Genomic DNA, 16348 nt, shown 5'->3' with positions numbered 1-16348 from the left:
TTACCTGAAGGTTACAACATAGAATTATACTTTGGAGTTAGAAAGTCCTTTGCAGATGACAAAGTGAGTTATTTGGTTACATTTCCTTACAACTTCTAGCAGCTTGTTTACCATTTAATTATGTTTTATATATACTATTAATATAATAAGTATGATATAGTTATTTGGACAACTTAAATAAACTTTCATCCTGGAAGTGCTATAGCCGCTATCAGTCATCTGATGTTAAAATGTATTTCATTTCAACTTTTTATTTTGCCAATCAGGAAAATATAAGTTTGATGAATTGCCAGCTAATTTGTGGTAGGTGATGGAAATATCACAGCTAGAACCATGTATTCTGAATTTCTAATCAAACACTGTCTCCAACTACTTATTTTCTACCTTCCTTACTATTGGGGTAAATGGAAATGAGTTTTAGACAGTTCTTGAGATTGACCCATAACTTGGGGATGGAGCAAAAAGACTAGACATTCACTAAGACAAGATTACTATGGTTCTCTGTGCACAGGTTAGAAGATCAAGCACCCAGTGACATCTGCTAGGATGATTTATGCTGCCCCTCTAATCATAGTTTACTTTAACAGAACAATACTTTGGCCACCTGATGCAAAGAACTGACTCACTGGAAAAGACCCTGATCCTGAGAAAGACTGAAGGCAGGAGGAGAAGGGGTCGACAGAGAATGAGATAGTTGGATGGCATCACTGACTTGACGGACATGAGTTTGAGCAATTTCTGGGAGCTGGTGATGGACAGGGAAGCCTGGAGTGTTACAGTCCATGGGGTTGTGAAGAGTTGAGCGACTGAACTGAACTTAACAGAATAAACCAATTATACGAGTAATATTTACAAATGTCAGACACATGTGTACTCCTGTCATTTAGGCCAAAGTGAGCAAATAAATGTAAAATTGTGGAAACTAATAAAAGTTAATAATACTAGAGAAACAGTAATTTGCATGTACTTTCTCAATTTTATTTATTAGTAACGGATTAGTGCTTATATTCCTGGTGGCTCAGATGGTGAAGAATCTGCTGCAATGCAAGAGACCAGGGTTCGATCCCTGAGTCAGTAAGATACCTTGGAGAAGGAAATGGCAACCTTCTTCAAGTATTCTTGCCAGGATAATCCCATAGACAAAGGAGCCTGGTGGGCTACAGTCCATGGGCTTGCGAAGAGACACGACTGAGCAACTAACACTTTCACTTTTAGTTACAAATATAATTCTCTACTATGGGAAAGTCTTACAGAAAAAGAAAATGCTCCAGAGTAACAACAAAAGTGGAACAGTTATTTGTCTAAGAAAAAAAAGGAAAGACGCTGTTTTCACTAAATCATATTATGGCTGAGTAAATATCTCAAGTTCATCTCTCTGATTCAAGATATAAACTATTATATTAGGATGGATAAACAAGGTCCTACTGTAGAACAGAGGGAACTGTATTTAATATTCTGTGATAAACCATAATGGGAAAGAATATGGAAAAAGAATAAGAATTTGGGGGGGGATTATCAGCAATTAAAAAACTAAAATAAAATAAAAATATAAAAACTCTAACAGACTTTTGGTTGCCAAGGGGGAGGGTACTGGAGAAGGTACGGAGTGGGAGGTTTGGAGTAACAGACATAAACTATTATATTAGGATAGATAAAAAACAAGGTCCTACTGTATAGCACAGAGAAATACATCCAGTATCTTGTGATAAACCATAAGGAAAAGAATATGAAAAAATACATATGTATAACCAAATCACTTTGTTGTACAGCAAAAATTAACAATTACAAATCAACTATATTTCAATTAAAATTTTTTTAAAGTTAAACACATGAAACAAACAAAAACGTATTTTTTAAAAAATTATTTGTAACACTTCTCCTATAATTCTTTCCATATAGAAAAAGCTTATTCTTAGAAACCACACCCTGCAAGGGGAATAACATCACAGAGGAAGTTAATGTTTCAAACAGATGAGACACAAAATTCATGCTGAAGGTTAGGCTCCTTCTGTGGGGAACATGACTGAAACCTCATCTGTGCTGAGTGACAACAAGAATGCAGAGAACTCTGGTGCTTCCAAAAAGCACCACCTGACTCATCTACAGCTGGCTGACTTCCCTACCCAACAACAGATAGGATAAAGTCCTGTAGTTAGAAGGCAAGACATCAGGGTGCAAGTTTCTAAGATGAACAGCCTTAAAAATAAGACAGTCTTACTGACTGACCAAGGTGGGTCATATCTGGCCTTGTCTTCCCCACCTCTAACTCCTCATTCTTCCACGGTGCTGTACTTGCCCGCTGTAGAGCTCTTTGCAAACTGTGTGCTGTCTTCATAAATTACTCCATACTCTATGGAACATGGCACTTTTTATTTAAAAGAGGCACAAAGGAGAAAGCTATAACCTTACAGTACAGATATCCCTTTGACATTAAAAATCAATAAACACATAAACCAAAGAAGGACATTTAATAAATTCAAATTACACAAAGTTTAAAAATAAAAGGACCTATTCTCAACTCCCCCCTCCTATTATTTCCAGAAAAAAATGCATAAATATTTATCTACTAATCCATCTTCCATCTGTCTGGCTCTTTTTAATTCCAAAGGGGATACTCTTGCTCAGAATGTGTGTTTTATTATTTGTTTAATTATATACAAAGAACTTTCTATATCAGCACACATCATCCTTTTGAAATGCTGCTTGGTATTGCAGCATAATTATCACATACCATAATTTATAAATGTCTATCAATAGGGGACCAGCTAAATCTCATTAAATTTCCATAATGTATGTCTATGTTCTTCTCCACTATTAGGAGAATTTGATTTGACTGGAGTCAGGAGCTGGGTCAGATTCACCTCTGGCTGCATCTACCCCAGTGGCTTAACAAATTGTCTAAGAGTAGAACACATTTCATTATCTGCTGATCAAATTATTAAGTACATACAGACAGATAGATAAAATAACTTCTTTAGATTCCTTATATTAATGAAGTTCTAATGGATTTAAGTGTAAGAACACAATCTTTTCCTTTTAAGTGAGCATAGAGTACCATAATTTCCACATTTAAATATAACTAGCCAGCCTACGTGAAAAAGCAAAAATGAGAGAATGAGAATTCATTCTCAAAAAAAAAAAGAGAGAGAGAGAATTTCAAGTCCCAGGTGTAACTCTAATTTCACGTGGAGCTCATGTTACCTGCCCTAGGGAAAAAAACTAATGGAGGGTATACGGAGTGAGGAATCTTATGATGAAAAATATCAGGATTTTCCCCAGTATCCACTTATGATAGTCCACCAAGGAAGTAAACACATATGCACTCCAAAATTCAGGTGAAGAAAACATATGTCAATTTCTGGCATGTTATTTCTAAGCATATATTACCTGGGCTGGAGACTGAGCAAATTCTCAAACTGCAGTGAACTGAGTTAGTAGAAATAAATACACAGAAAGTCCCCTACATATGAATGAGTTCTATACTGAGAGCACATTCCTAAGTCTAATTTGTTCGTAAGTCCAACAAAGTTAGACTAGGTACCCAACTAACACAATCGACTATACATTAATAGTGGTATATAAGTTTATGAAACTTTTCACACAAATAACACACAAAAAGCAAACACAAAAAGTAAAGAAAGCATGTTTAGTCTCACAGTGTAATACTTTGAAAAGTACAGCAGGACAGTACAGCAGCTGGGTCATGGGCTGGCATCAAGTGAACGGGCAAGAGTTACTGTCCAGAGGAGGGAGAGGAGGTGGGAGATGGTGGAGCTGAAGGGTCGTCAGCAACAGGAGAGGGAGGACCGGCGGCAGCTTCACTCACACCTGACGTAGACAGAACCCATGTTCACATCTTTCAAAGTTTGCAACATGCTGACTCATATGTAGGGGACTTACCGTATTCTAATTTCAAAGTCAAAGCTGTATTTAACTGTGTAGGAATTAGTTAACACGGCTTATGTGTCAGCTGAGGAGAACTTCCCTTCAGTGGGAGAAGGATTTACAGGGGAAGTGCCTTGGGATTGAGCTTTTTCTAATTTAAGATTCAAGGAACCGAAATTGTGACAGTCTGAAGAATGCTTTCATGTTGCTTGAATCACCTAGTGATTCATACGACATACATTTAACTGAGACACAAGAAACTGAGTTCTTCAAAGACATGTTAAAGATCATATGTGCTGTAAACATCTATGGACAAATCTATCTATGGAGGCAGTCCCCCTTATGGAAGAGTTGAGTGGAAACACAATGTATAGAGATAGCTCTAAAATAGAATATCCATTTGTTTTTGCTATAGAAACCAAGTGATATAACTGTTTAGGCCTAGACTACACCAGGAGAATGACGGGGAACTATTCAAAATTTGTATTTCTTAGGTAGGTACCAAGTCTTCCTTTGGGACTGGACATTAGAGGTATTTTATATGGATTTCAATTGCCTATAGATCTTCCTAAGAAGCAAATTTTATCATGCTAATGTTCCACACGTTCACTTACAGGATAAAGTCCAAACTCCCTAGCACAAAATGCCATCCAAATTCATGACCCAAACATACACATCAATATTCCCACATTTAGGACTACTCAAAAAGGGTAGAGACCTTTCACACCTTCCTAGATTTGCTCATAATGATCCTTCAGTCCTGACTGGCTTCCCATTATCCTCACTTAACTATTTTCATAGAATCTTTCTTGACCTCTTTTCCCACGCCCCCAACCCCAACTTCCCATAGAGAGACCTTACATTAATGTTTTAATATATTCATTTGATTTATTCATTCAACTTTGCCTGAAATTCTTTCAAAATTAATTTGAAATATAAGTGAGGGAGACCTGAGTTTGATCCCCGGGTTGGGAAGATCCCCTGGAGAAGACAACCCAAAACCCATTATTGGATCTTGGCAACCCACTCCAGTATTCTCGCCTGGAAAATCCCATGGATGGAGCAGTCTGGTGGGCTACAGTTCAACATGTCGCAAAGAGTTGAACAAGTCTGAGTGACTTTACTCTCACTTTTCATAAGTGCTGTCTACCAGGTATTGTGCTACCCATGAAAAATTTTAAAAGGGAATAAAATGGACACAGTTCTAGCCCTTACTGAGTTTTCTTTCTGATAGAAAAGCAGACATGAAACAAGTAATTAAAAATATCACAAGTCAATTCCAATCTCTTCCTGTGTGCTCTGCAATATAGACATTTAACTGGGCATGTGCAAAACACCTGTTCGTTCAGGTTTACATGTTTTTCTCGACTAAATCAAAACCCTCTTGAGGGTAGGCTCCCTGTATTATTTATCTTTTTTTTTCCCCCAAGCATAATGTAGTTTCTGGAACATAAGTCGAAAATTCCATGGACAGAAGACCCTGGTAGGCTATAGTTTATGGGATTGCAAACAGTTGGACATGATTGAGCATGTATACACAAGCACACAGTTGACCACACATAGACATACAAAGGCACACACGCAACTTCAGTATGCATGCCTATGTTTTGTTATTAGGGTAGAGGACACCTAGAAAACTGTCTATGACTTGACAACAACAAAGCACAGAGGATCATTTTGCATCCACTCAAGTGAATAAGCTAAGACTGTACTTCAATTCAGTTTCTAAAATATTTTCGCCTGAAGTGTCTCTAAATCTCTTACTTATATGGATGGAGGCTTGTAACTCTGTACAGGAGGTGGTGACCAAAACCATTCCAAAGAAAAAGAAAGGGAAGAAGGCAAGATGGTTGTCTGAGGAGGCTTTACAAATAGCTGAGAACAATAAGAGAAGTGAAAGGCAAAGGAAAAAGGAAAGATATAACCTACTGAATGCAGAGTCCTAGAGAATAGCAAGGAGAGAGAAGAAAGCCTCCGTAAGTGAACAGTGCAAACAAACAGAGGAAAATGATAGAATGGGAAAGACTAAAGATCTCTTCAAAAAACTGGAGACAACAAGGGGACATTTCATGCAAAGTGGGCTCAATAAAGGACAGAAATGGTAGGGCCTGAACAGAAGCAGAAGATAGTAAGAAGAGGTGGCAAGAATACACAGAAGAACTGTACAAAAAAAGATCTTCACAAACCAGATAATCACAATGGTGTGATCACTCACCTAGAGCCAGACATCCTAGAATGTGAAGTCAAGTGGGCCTTGGGAAGTACTACTATGAACAAAGCTAGTGGAAGTGATCAAATTCCAGCTGAGCTATTTCAAATCCTAAAAAATGATGCTGTTAAAGTGCTGCACTCAAAATGCCAACAAATTTTGAAAACTCAGCAATGGCCACAGGACTGGAAAAGACCAGTTTTCATTCAAACCCAAAGAAGGGCACTGCCAAAGTATATTCAAACTACCACACAATTGTACTTATTTCACATGCTAGCAAGGTAATGCTCAAAATCCTTCAAGCTAGGCTTCAATAGTACTTGAACCAAGAACTTCCAGATGTTCAAGCTGGATTTAGAAAAGGCAGAGGAACTAGAGATAAAATTGTCTACATCCGTTGGATTATAGAAAAAGCAAGGGAATTCCAGAAAGAATTCTACTTCTGCTTCATTGACTACACTAAAGCCTTTGACTGTGCGGGTCAAAACAAACTGTGGAAAATTCTTCAAGAGATGGGAATACCAGACCACCTTATCTGCCTCCTGAGAAATCTGTATGCAAGTCAAGAAGCAACAGTTAGAACTGGCCATGGAACAATGGGCTAGTTCAAAATTGGGAAAGGAGTACATCAAGGCTGTATACTGTCACCCTGCTTATTTAAATTATATGCAGAGGACATCATGCAAAGTGCTGGACTGGATGAAGCTCAAGCTGGAATCAAGACTGCCGGGAGAAATATCAATAACCTCAGATAAGCAGATGACACCATCCTAATGGCAGAAGGTGAAGAGGAACTAAAGAGCCTTTTGATGAAGGTGAAAGAGGATTGTGAAAAAAATGGCTTAAAACTCAACATGCAAAAAACTAAAGATCAAAGCATCCAGTCCCATCACTTCATTGCCAATAGATGGAGAAAAAGTGGAAACAGTGACAGACTTTATATTCTTGGGCTCAGAAATCACTGTAGATGGTCACTGCAGCCATGAAATGAAAAGATGCTTGCTCCTTGAAGAAAAGCTATGACAAACCTAGACAGCATATTAAAAAGCAGAGACATTACTTTGCCAACAAAGGTCCTTATAGTCAAAGCTATGGTTTTTCCAGTAGTCATGTAAGGATGTGAGAGCTGGACCATAAAGAAAGCTGAGCACCAAAGAATTAATGCTTTTGAACTGTGGTGTTGGACTCTTAAAGAGACCCTTGAACAGCAAGGAGATCAAACCAGTCAATCCTAATGCAAATAAACCCTGATATTCATTGGAAGGACTGAAGCTGAAGCTCCAATACCTTGGCCACTTGATGCGAAGAGCTAACTTACTAGAAAAGACCCTGATGCTGGGAAAGATTGAAGGCAGAAGGAGAAGGGGATGACAGAGGACAAGATGGTTGGATGGCGTCACTGACTCAATGGACATAAGTTTGAGGAAACTCCAGGAGACGGTGAAGGATAGGGAAGCCTGGTGTGCTGCAGTCCCTGGCATTGCAAGGAGTTGAACACGACTGAGTGGCTGAACAACACCACCAAATATATGGACGTGACGGCTGCACCACAAAGAAGGCTGAGCACCAAAGACTTGATGCTTTCAAATTGTGGTGGTGGAGAGGACTCCTGAGAGTCCCTTGTACAACAAGGAAATTAAACCAGTCAATCCTAAAGGAAATCAACCCTGAAAATTCACTGTAAGGGCTGATGTGGAAGCTGAATCTTCAATACTGTGGCCACCTGATGTGAAAAGTCAACTCACTGGAAAAGACCCTGATGCTGGGAAAGATTGAGAGCAGGAGAAGAAGGCGATGACGAGATGGCTGGATGGCATCACTGACAAAATGGACATAAGTTCGAGCAAACCCCGGGAGATAGTGAAGGACAGGGAAGCCTGGCGGGCTACAGTCCATGGGGTTACAAAGAGTTGGACACAACTTAGCAATTGAACAGCGACAACATTCAGTGTTCAATAAGCCTGCAAAGAAGTCTTTTTTGAATCTATAGTAGGTATTGAAGCCTTTTCCCAGTTTCCTAATGATGACTGAAAATTTGTCTACTCTTAGCAACTGTGGATTGGTAATATTTCCTTTTTTAACTTAAAAATAATCATGATAAAATAATCATAATCAGTAAGTATTGAACACAAGGCATATTTTCAGGACACGGTGACTAAATAAAAACATGTAGCAGTGGTCACCAACCAGGAACATATAAAAGCTTTCCTGAAAGGAAAAAGCCATACATCTGACATAATTCGCACGAACTGAGGACAGTTGGAGATATGATGTATATGACTACTTTGCAGATCATGAATTTTACTTTCACATCTCTATTTTACCATTTATTTGTTATTAAATCTTGGACTAACTGCTTACACTTCCTGGAACTTACTTGAAATTGCGGCTGCCTCCTGACTTGTGGGATCACATGACTTTACATTCAGTACTTAACCCTAAACCTGGCATATAGCAGCACAGATTAAGTATTAGCTGAATGAATGAATGGGAGTTAGTGTGTGACAAATATGTAAGATAGGCAGAGAAAAAGCTTTTATGAACCATGAAGCATACAAAACAAATGTGAGGTGTTATTAAAATCTTTGGTACACACATAAAAAGCATGACTTTTAGAGCCATTTCCCTGGCCTCTCTTGTTCCTACCGTAGAAATAGTATCGTTAATTGAAAATAGACCCCAAGTGAAGAATTTCAGAAGTATTGAGAGTTCAAAATTCTATTTCAGACTCTAACACTTAAAGTGATAAAAAGGAGAGCTTTCTTTTTATATAGATTATGATCTGTTTTACCAGGGTTGACTTTGGGAAAAGACCTCAGTATGCTGAATTACTATAAACCATTCTGCTTCATTTCACTCTTGTAGATGCAATCCATGTGAGACCTGTCCAATTTGTCAAAATACATGAAGGAAAAAGTACTAATATTATTTTCATTTTCCATTTTGGATGCTCTTTAAAAAAAGTTAGCTAATGTCAAGCTAATACCTATTTTCCTGTCTTGATGGGAATGGAATTAAACATGCCTCTTACTAGGTCTGGTGAACTGTTCATGCCTTGGTATTAGGTATCTCAATTTCTGATCTTATTTGGCTAATGCCCTAAGGCCTTCCAAAAAGTAGAGAGGAGGTCATCTGAAGGGGTTCATATCTAAAATCATGGGACTTCCCTGGCAGGTCAGTGGTTAAGACTCCACACTTCCACTGTAGGAGGTAGGGGTTCAATCCCTGGTCAGGGAATTAAGATCCCATATGCCACATGGTGCAACCAACAAATAAATAAATAAAAATTTTAAATAAAATCAAATCAAACCCCTATTTCCTCACATGAGAAGCTGGTTCTGAGAACACTGGTTTTAGATGGTCAGAAGAGTGAACCTCTTGATTTTCCAAAATATAATGAGAATAAATATATCAGAACATTCTCCTGTTGACAGAATAAAATGAAAAGAAAGTAAATTGTAATTTAAGATTTGATTAAAGTTGTAGGATCTAAAGAACAGATGAGTGTTTGTAAGGTGAATTATATGGTTATCAGTTTTGAAATGAAGCTTCTTGTGTTTGACATTGTGCTATATGCTTTAGTGCAATATCACATTTAGTCTTCAAAATAAATCTGGTTTTGAGATAAAATAATTTTGAGCTAAAGGTGGCAAGTTTAAGTAAATCAAATAACTAACCACAGCTAATAAATGTCCAAGATTTACTCTCAAGTCTTTGATAGTCTACAATTCACTCTGTATTGCTTCCTGTATCTCTTCCACATTTCTCATCACTATTATCGCAATCTGAAGGATCCCAGTCATTTTCAACAGTAAGGGGAGAAGTTTCATTCATTCAGGAGTTATTTACTGAGCACTTACTACATGCCAGGTATTATGCTAGCTTCTACGGAACTAAGCCAGTGAACAAAGTTCCTGCTATCACAGACATTTTATTATAGTCGAGAGAGAGAGAGAGCAACTGACCAAGCACATGTATATGCATTACTTCATTTGTGATACATACCAAAAAAAGAAATAGCCAAGGCAACTTAAGGGGCAGAGGGTGACAGAAAAGGGAGAGGTACCTTAGATACAGGAATCTGGAAAGATCTAGACAAAGACATAAATGAAAGAAAGGAGAATGTTTTAGAGCTATGTAAGAGGAACTCGTTGCAGGAGAAAAGGCAGAAGCACAGATGCCCTGAGCTGAGTGCATGCTTGGCTCTTTGGAAGAATGGACAATGACATGAGGAACCCGAGGGGGTGAGAAGAGGGTGATGAGAGAGGAGACCAGAGAGCCACCGGGGTCCCCTGTTAGCGCTTCTGAGTCAGAGTCAAAGTGGACTTGCTATCTCAAGAGGTCAGCATAGTGACAGCAAAGGACCATGAGGGCAGGGTGCATCTCATGAGCTGAGAATCCCATTTGCAGGTCTAGCTGTCCCTGGTAATGTGGAAGTACTGCCACTGCTAAATCTGAAGAGTAGGGTTTTATTTGTAAAGATAGCAACCGCACTATGGAATAAGTACTTCAGATTTAAACAAGAGTGCGGAGAAGAAGCTATGGAAGGTCCCTTATGCCTTTTAAAAAATTTTAAATTTGAGTTTAGTTTATTTAGAGTGTTGTGTTGGTTTCTGATGTACAGCAAAGTGAACCAGCTATATGTATATGTATATCCACTCTTTTTTGAATTTCCTCCCCTTTGAGGTCACCATGGAGCATTGGGTAGAGTTCCCTGTGCTATACAGTAGGTTCTCATTAGTCATTTATTTATACATAGTATCAATGGTACATATAAGGTCAATCGCAATCTCCCAACTCATCCCACCACCCCTAATGTTTTTGGTGGTACAGTGATGAGCATAGCTGCCTTCCTTCATTCTTGAATCAATGAAAGTTGTCCTTCTTCCATCTGATTCCCAATGCTTAGGGACATGGGCAGCAGGATAGAAATTCCCTTCAAGGAAGTCCAAAAGGGTCCAGAAAGGTAGGAATAATATAATCTCAAAGGGACCAGAGTTTCAGTGGAAGAGAAGATGGAAGTAGAAGAAGAGAAGATGCTTCCCCTTGTGGACCTTCATCCTTGGACCTTCAGGGAACATTAGTCAAGAAAGCAGAGCAAACACTACACTTGTGTTAGATTATATAGCATGAATAAAACTGGCCCCCTCACAGTCTAGACTCAGAAGAGAATCAAGTGCAAAGAAAACCAGTTAAGAAACATCAGAAAGCAATTCAAGTTTTCCCTACTATCTTAAAAAAAAAAAAAAAAAAAAAAAACCAAGAACACTCCATCTCAGTCTTTTCACTTTCTCTGAATATCCCATCTGCTCCAGGGCATTCTCTCTCTTCACAGATTCACATTCTCTTCTGTCCTTGCCCCTTCCCTCTTATCATCTAGGATCTAATCTTATCTCTTGCTAGTACTTTTCCAAAACAATGAGTGTTGCCAGTCTGTCCCAGCTCCTTGCAAATCTGTAGCTCTGCCCAAGCATTAATCAGAGAAACAAAACAAAAACAAACAAACAAAAAAGATATATAAAATATTCTTTAGGAAACAGAGGAGAATAAAGTTTGTAAATACTCAGGCACTCTTCTGTTCTCCAGTTTAAATGCTATTTTTACTGATTGTCCCTCCAGTGCTACTATCCCTCCAGTGAGCTGCTACTTCCTGAAATTAAATGGAATCAAGGGTTTTTCAATTAAATAGGTGGGATTCACTCTAACAGCATCATCATTACAGTAGTCACAAAATGGAAATGCGTTATAAACTACTTCCTGTTTAGTTATATGTAAATGTGTGTGTATGTGTATGTGTTTTGTGTGTGTGTGTGTATGTGTGTGTGGGGGGCGGGGGGGCTTCCCAGGTGGCGCTAGTAGTAAAGAAGTTGCCTGCCAATTCAGGAGACATAATAGATCCCTGGGTTCCATCCGTGAGTCTGGAGGATAGACTGAAGGAGGGTATGGCAATCTGCTCCAATTCTCTTGGCTGGAGAATTCTATGGCCAGAGGAACCTGGCAGCCTATGGTCCGCAGAGTCAGAGATGGACACAACAAAAGTGACTTAACACACAGGAATTTATGTGTGTGTGTGTATGTGTGTATATACATGTGTGTGTATGTACGAAGGATCTTGGTGTCTGCTGGTTTTGTTTAATATTATTGGACATTCCTATTTCTTGGATAATGTTTAAATAGGTATCTACCTATATAAACATAGAATTTTCAGCATTACCTGGTTAACAAAAATGCTACTAATGATAAAACAACCCTTTAACTGACCTGGTTTTAAAAGTGGGACACACATATAAATACACACACTCATGCACATTCCATTACTGGCAGAGGTGGAAGGAATTTGAGGGGTTGGATGTGTGTATACATATGTGTGAAAGAGAAAAGTCTTAAAAAGGAATAGAATGGAGTATGTTTTTTTTTTAATCTATTCATGATTCTGAATACTATGACAGAAAAGAACATCAAACAGTCTCTAAGAGCCTGCAAATATGTTAACAATCACAAAAATATTAGGTGTGATTTTCTGATCAAATAAAAATGATGTCAATTGCACTCCAATGGGTAAATTCCATCACTCACAATGGGAAACTGAAATAAGTTCTGTCATTGTAGCAATTTTCACTTAATCTCCACTTTGGTTTTAGACTGGCCCCTTACATTTTCTTTTAATAATGTGATTTGTTTATTTTCAGCTGCACTGGGTCTTGGTTGCTGCCTGGGCTTTTCTCTGGTTGTGGCGAGTGAGGGCTACTCTTCACTGCAGCTGCAGGCTTCTCACTGTGGCAGCTTCTCTTACTGTGGAGCCTGGGCTCTAGCGTGCGCAGGCTTCAGGAGTTGTGGCTTGTGGGCTCAGGAGTTGCAGCTCCTGGGCTCTAGAGCACCGGCTCAGTAGTTGTGGCACATGGGCTTAGCTGTTCCACAGCATGTGTGATCGTCCCAGGTCAGAATCTGAACCCAAGTCTCCTGCATTGGCAGGCGGATTCTTTACCACTGAGCCACCAGGGAAGCCCGAGCTTGTCACTTGTCCTCTTACATTCTGAACCTCATACATCAGTAACATAAAACCTCTTGTAAGTTTGTTTAAAAAAAAAAGTTCAATCACCCAATAGGTCTGTTTTCATTTACTTATTTATTTCTAAAGAACTTAACTTTTTTTAAAGATTTTTTTTTTTTTGGATGTAGACTTTTTAGAGTCTTCATTGAATTTCTTACAATATCACTTCCGTAACATGCTTTGGTGTTTTGGCTGTGAGGCATGTGGGATCTTAGTTCCCCAAAGAGGGGTCGAACCCACACTCCCTGTATTGGCAGCACAGAGCCTTAATCACTGGACCATCAGGGAAGCCCCTAAAGAATTTATCTTTATGAAAAATTTCAAACACACGCAAGAGAGACAATACTATAATGAATTCCCCAGTTTTAACCGTCATTCACTGTGTATCAATATGGCTTTACCTAACATTTCTGCCCTTTTATTTTTGGCCTATGTACCTTTAAGCAATTTGCAGACTATAGAAGGCCTAAAAACCCTAGGTTATTTTTTAGGTCCTTGTACTTTCCTTGGATTTTCTTGCTGGGCAATAGTTGTTCTAGAACCTACAGTTATCTCTGAAGAAAATCTAAAGTACATTATAAAAGTATATGTAAGCTTCAAGTCAAAGAGAAGGCACAAGTTGCTATTAAATATGAGTTAAAATAGGGTAAAGTGACAGCAGAACACTGCTAAGTGGCATAGTTCATAAACCCAGACACAGGAGGGGAAATGGCAATGGCCTACTGAAGGAAGAGGCATGAAGGCATTGCTGGCATCTGTCCACATGCTCTGGCTGTCCTGCCATGAGGACCTCACTCAGCTGCCCTTGGAAGGAAGGGCGTCTGGGAGTGACCCTCTCCCGCTCCTGAACTGGCCATCAGCTACTGAGAAACTCTGCATGTGGCTCCTTCACTGTGGACATAGCAGGGCATCAAGGAAAGCGGTGAACACAGTCAGCACTGTTGAGAACAGTGTCCTGACATACTACCTGATTTGAGAAGAAAACCACATCCTACTCTGTGGGGTCACAGTTTTATTTAAAACACAAAATCAGAGTGGTTGACTGTATCCCTTTACTGGACTTAATGGAATTATAATCTGATAGCTTCATAAAAAAAAAAGAATTTTGAAGAGTCACTGATACTTACTAGAATCACGGCACTGGTTCAAGACTTAATATAGAAAATTATAGATCTTGGCTCAGAGAAATTTTCATCTCTGCCCATAATAAGAGACCTTCAGTTGCCAAAGGCAAGGGCTTTGTGTGCTGAAATTGAAACTCCGATTCTGACAATAAAAAGTCATAACTAATAAGCTAAAAGAGAGATATCCCAGAACTCGCAGGAGTTACATGGAAACCACCATAGATCACATTATTTATCCACAGAATGCCTATCTTATACAACATTATATCTTTGATCGGGGATGTAGAACCTCCTACTTAATATAAACTATTTTATTGGACATGATTGAAAAGATAAAAGGCAGGTTTAATCCATCATTCTAAATGGCTTCTCCATTTATCTCTCCAAAATAGGCTTTCCCCAGATTATGTCAGGTAAGAGCTTCTCTGAAATGACAAATATATTTACCCTCTACTCCTTGTTATCATGTATGTCATACAATACAATCTCTTGTATCTCTCCTTTCTTCCTGGATAATGTATCAGATGGGCACAGCAGTAGTAGACTGCAGCACACTATACTTAAATGACTGACAAATTCAGGCTAATATTTTATTTCATTGGGGAAAAAAAAACTGACATAGTTCTTTATGAAAATAAGGAAACTAGAGAACCTGATAAGAGTAAAACCTACTCTTCCTACTCTTTCCTAATCAATTCATTTGGGCCTTCGATGAATCCTCAATTGGAAATGAATTTTCTGTTTTGACCTTCAAGTAAAATGTATTTACCTCCATTGATGAGTTTGTCTTTGTACATTCTATCAGATGGTTCTTTGGAGGACATTTATGAACTTCTAAGTACATGAATCTAAGAGGTTTCCTTCCTTTATCTCCACGTCTTTACTAACCTTTAGCTCTACTTTCAAAATATACCCCAAATCTTTCCACTTTTCTCCATGTCTGCACACATCTAATTTGTTTAAAAGTATCAGGGTTAGATCAAATTGCCAACATTCATTGGATCATAAAGAAAGCAAAGGTTTAAAAAAAGAAAAACCCATCTACTTCTGTTTCACTGACTACACTAAAGCCTTTGCATGTGTGGACAACAACAAACAAAATTTTTTAAAGAGATGGGAATACTAGATAACCTTACCCGTCTCCTGAGAAACCTCTATGCCAGTGAAGAAGCAATTAGAATGTTACATGAACAATGGATTGGTTCAATATTGGGAAAGAAGTTAGTTAAGGCTGTTTATTGTCACCTTGCTTATTTAACTTCTATGCAAAGTACAGCATGTGAAATGCCAGGATGGGTGAATCACAAGCTTGAACCCAGACTGCTGGGAGAAATACCAACAACCTCACATATGCAGATAATCCCACTTTAATGGCAGAAAGTAATGAGGAACTAAAGAATCTCTCTTTCAACTTAATTTTTAAAAATTTATTTACTTTTTAATCGAAGGATAACTGATGTACAGAATTTTGCTGTTTTCTGTCAAACTTTAACATGAATCAGCCATAAGCATACATATATTCCCCTCCCTTTTGAAACTCCCTCCCATCTCCCTCCCCATCCCACCCCTCTAGGTTGATACAGAGCCCCTGTTTGAGTTTCCTGAGACAAACAGCAAATTCCCGATGGCTATCTATTTTCCATATGGCAATGTAAGTTTCCATGTTACTCTCTCCATACATCTCACCCTCTCCTCCCCTCTCCCCACATCCATAAGTCTGTTCTCTATGTCTGTTTCTCCTTTGCTGCCCTCTAAGTAAATTCTTCAGTACCATTTTTCTAGATTCCATATGTACGCACTAGAATACGATATTTATCTTTCTCTTTCTGACTCCCTTCACTCTGTATAATAGGCTCTAGGTTCATCCACCTCATTAGGACTGTCTCAAACACGTTCCTTTTTATGGCTGAGTGATATTGCATTCTGTATATGTACCACAGCTTCTTCATCCATTCATTCGTCGATGGACATCTGGGTTGTTGCCATGTTCTAGCTGTTGTAAATAGTGCTGCAGTGAACAATGGGGTACTTGTGTCTTTTTCAACTTTGGTTTCCTCGGGGTATATGCCTAGGAGTGGG

General features: G+C 38.7%; 1 protein-coding gene across 6 annotated transcripts in view; it reads right to left on the bottom strand.

Annotated features, from left to right (window-relative positions):
* Nucleotides 1–16348, bottom strand: part of RBMS3 (RNA binding motif single stranded interacting protein 3) — a 780234-nt gene that overhangs the window by 167969 nt on the left and 595917 nt on the right. The gene's annotated exons all lie outside the window — the stretch shown is intronic.

The sequence above is a fragment of the Dama dama genome, chromosome 24, assembly GCF_033118175.1.
Source record: "Dama dama isolate Ldn47 chromosome 24, ASM3311817v1, whole genome shotgun sequence".
NCBI classification, from domain to species: domain Eukaryota; kingdom Metazoa; phylum Chordata; class Mammalia; order Artiodactyla; family Cervidae; genus Dama; species Dama dama.
The sequence above is the reverse complement of the archived record's forward strand: the minus strand, read 5'-3'. Positions and strand labels throughout refer to the sequence as shown.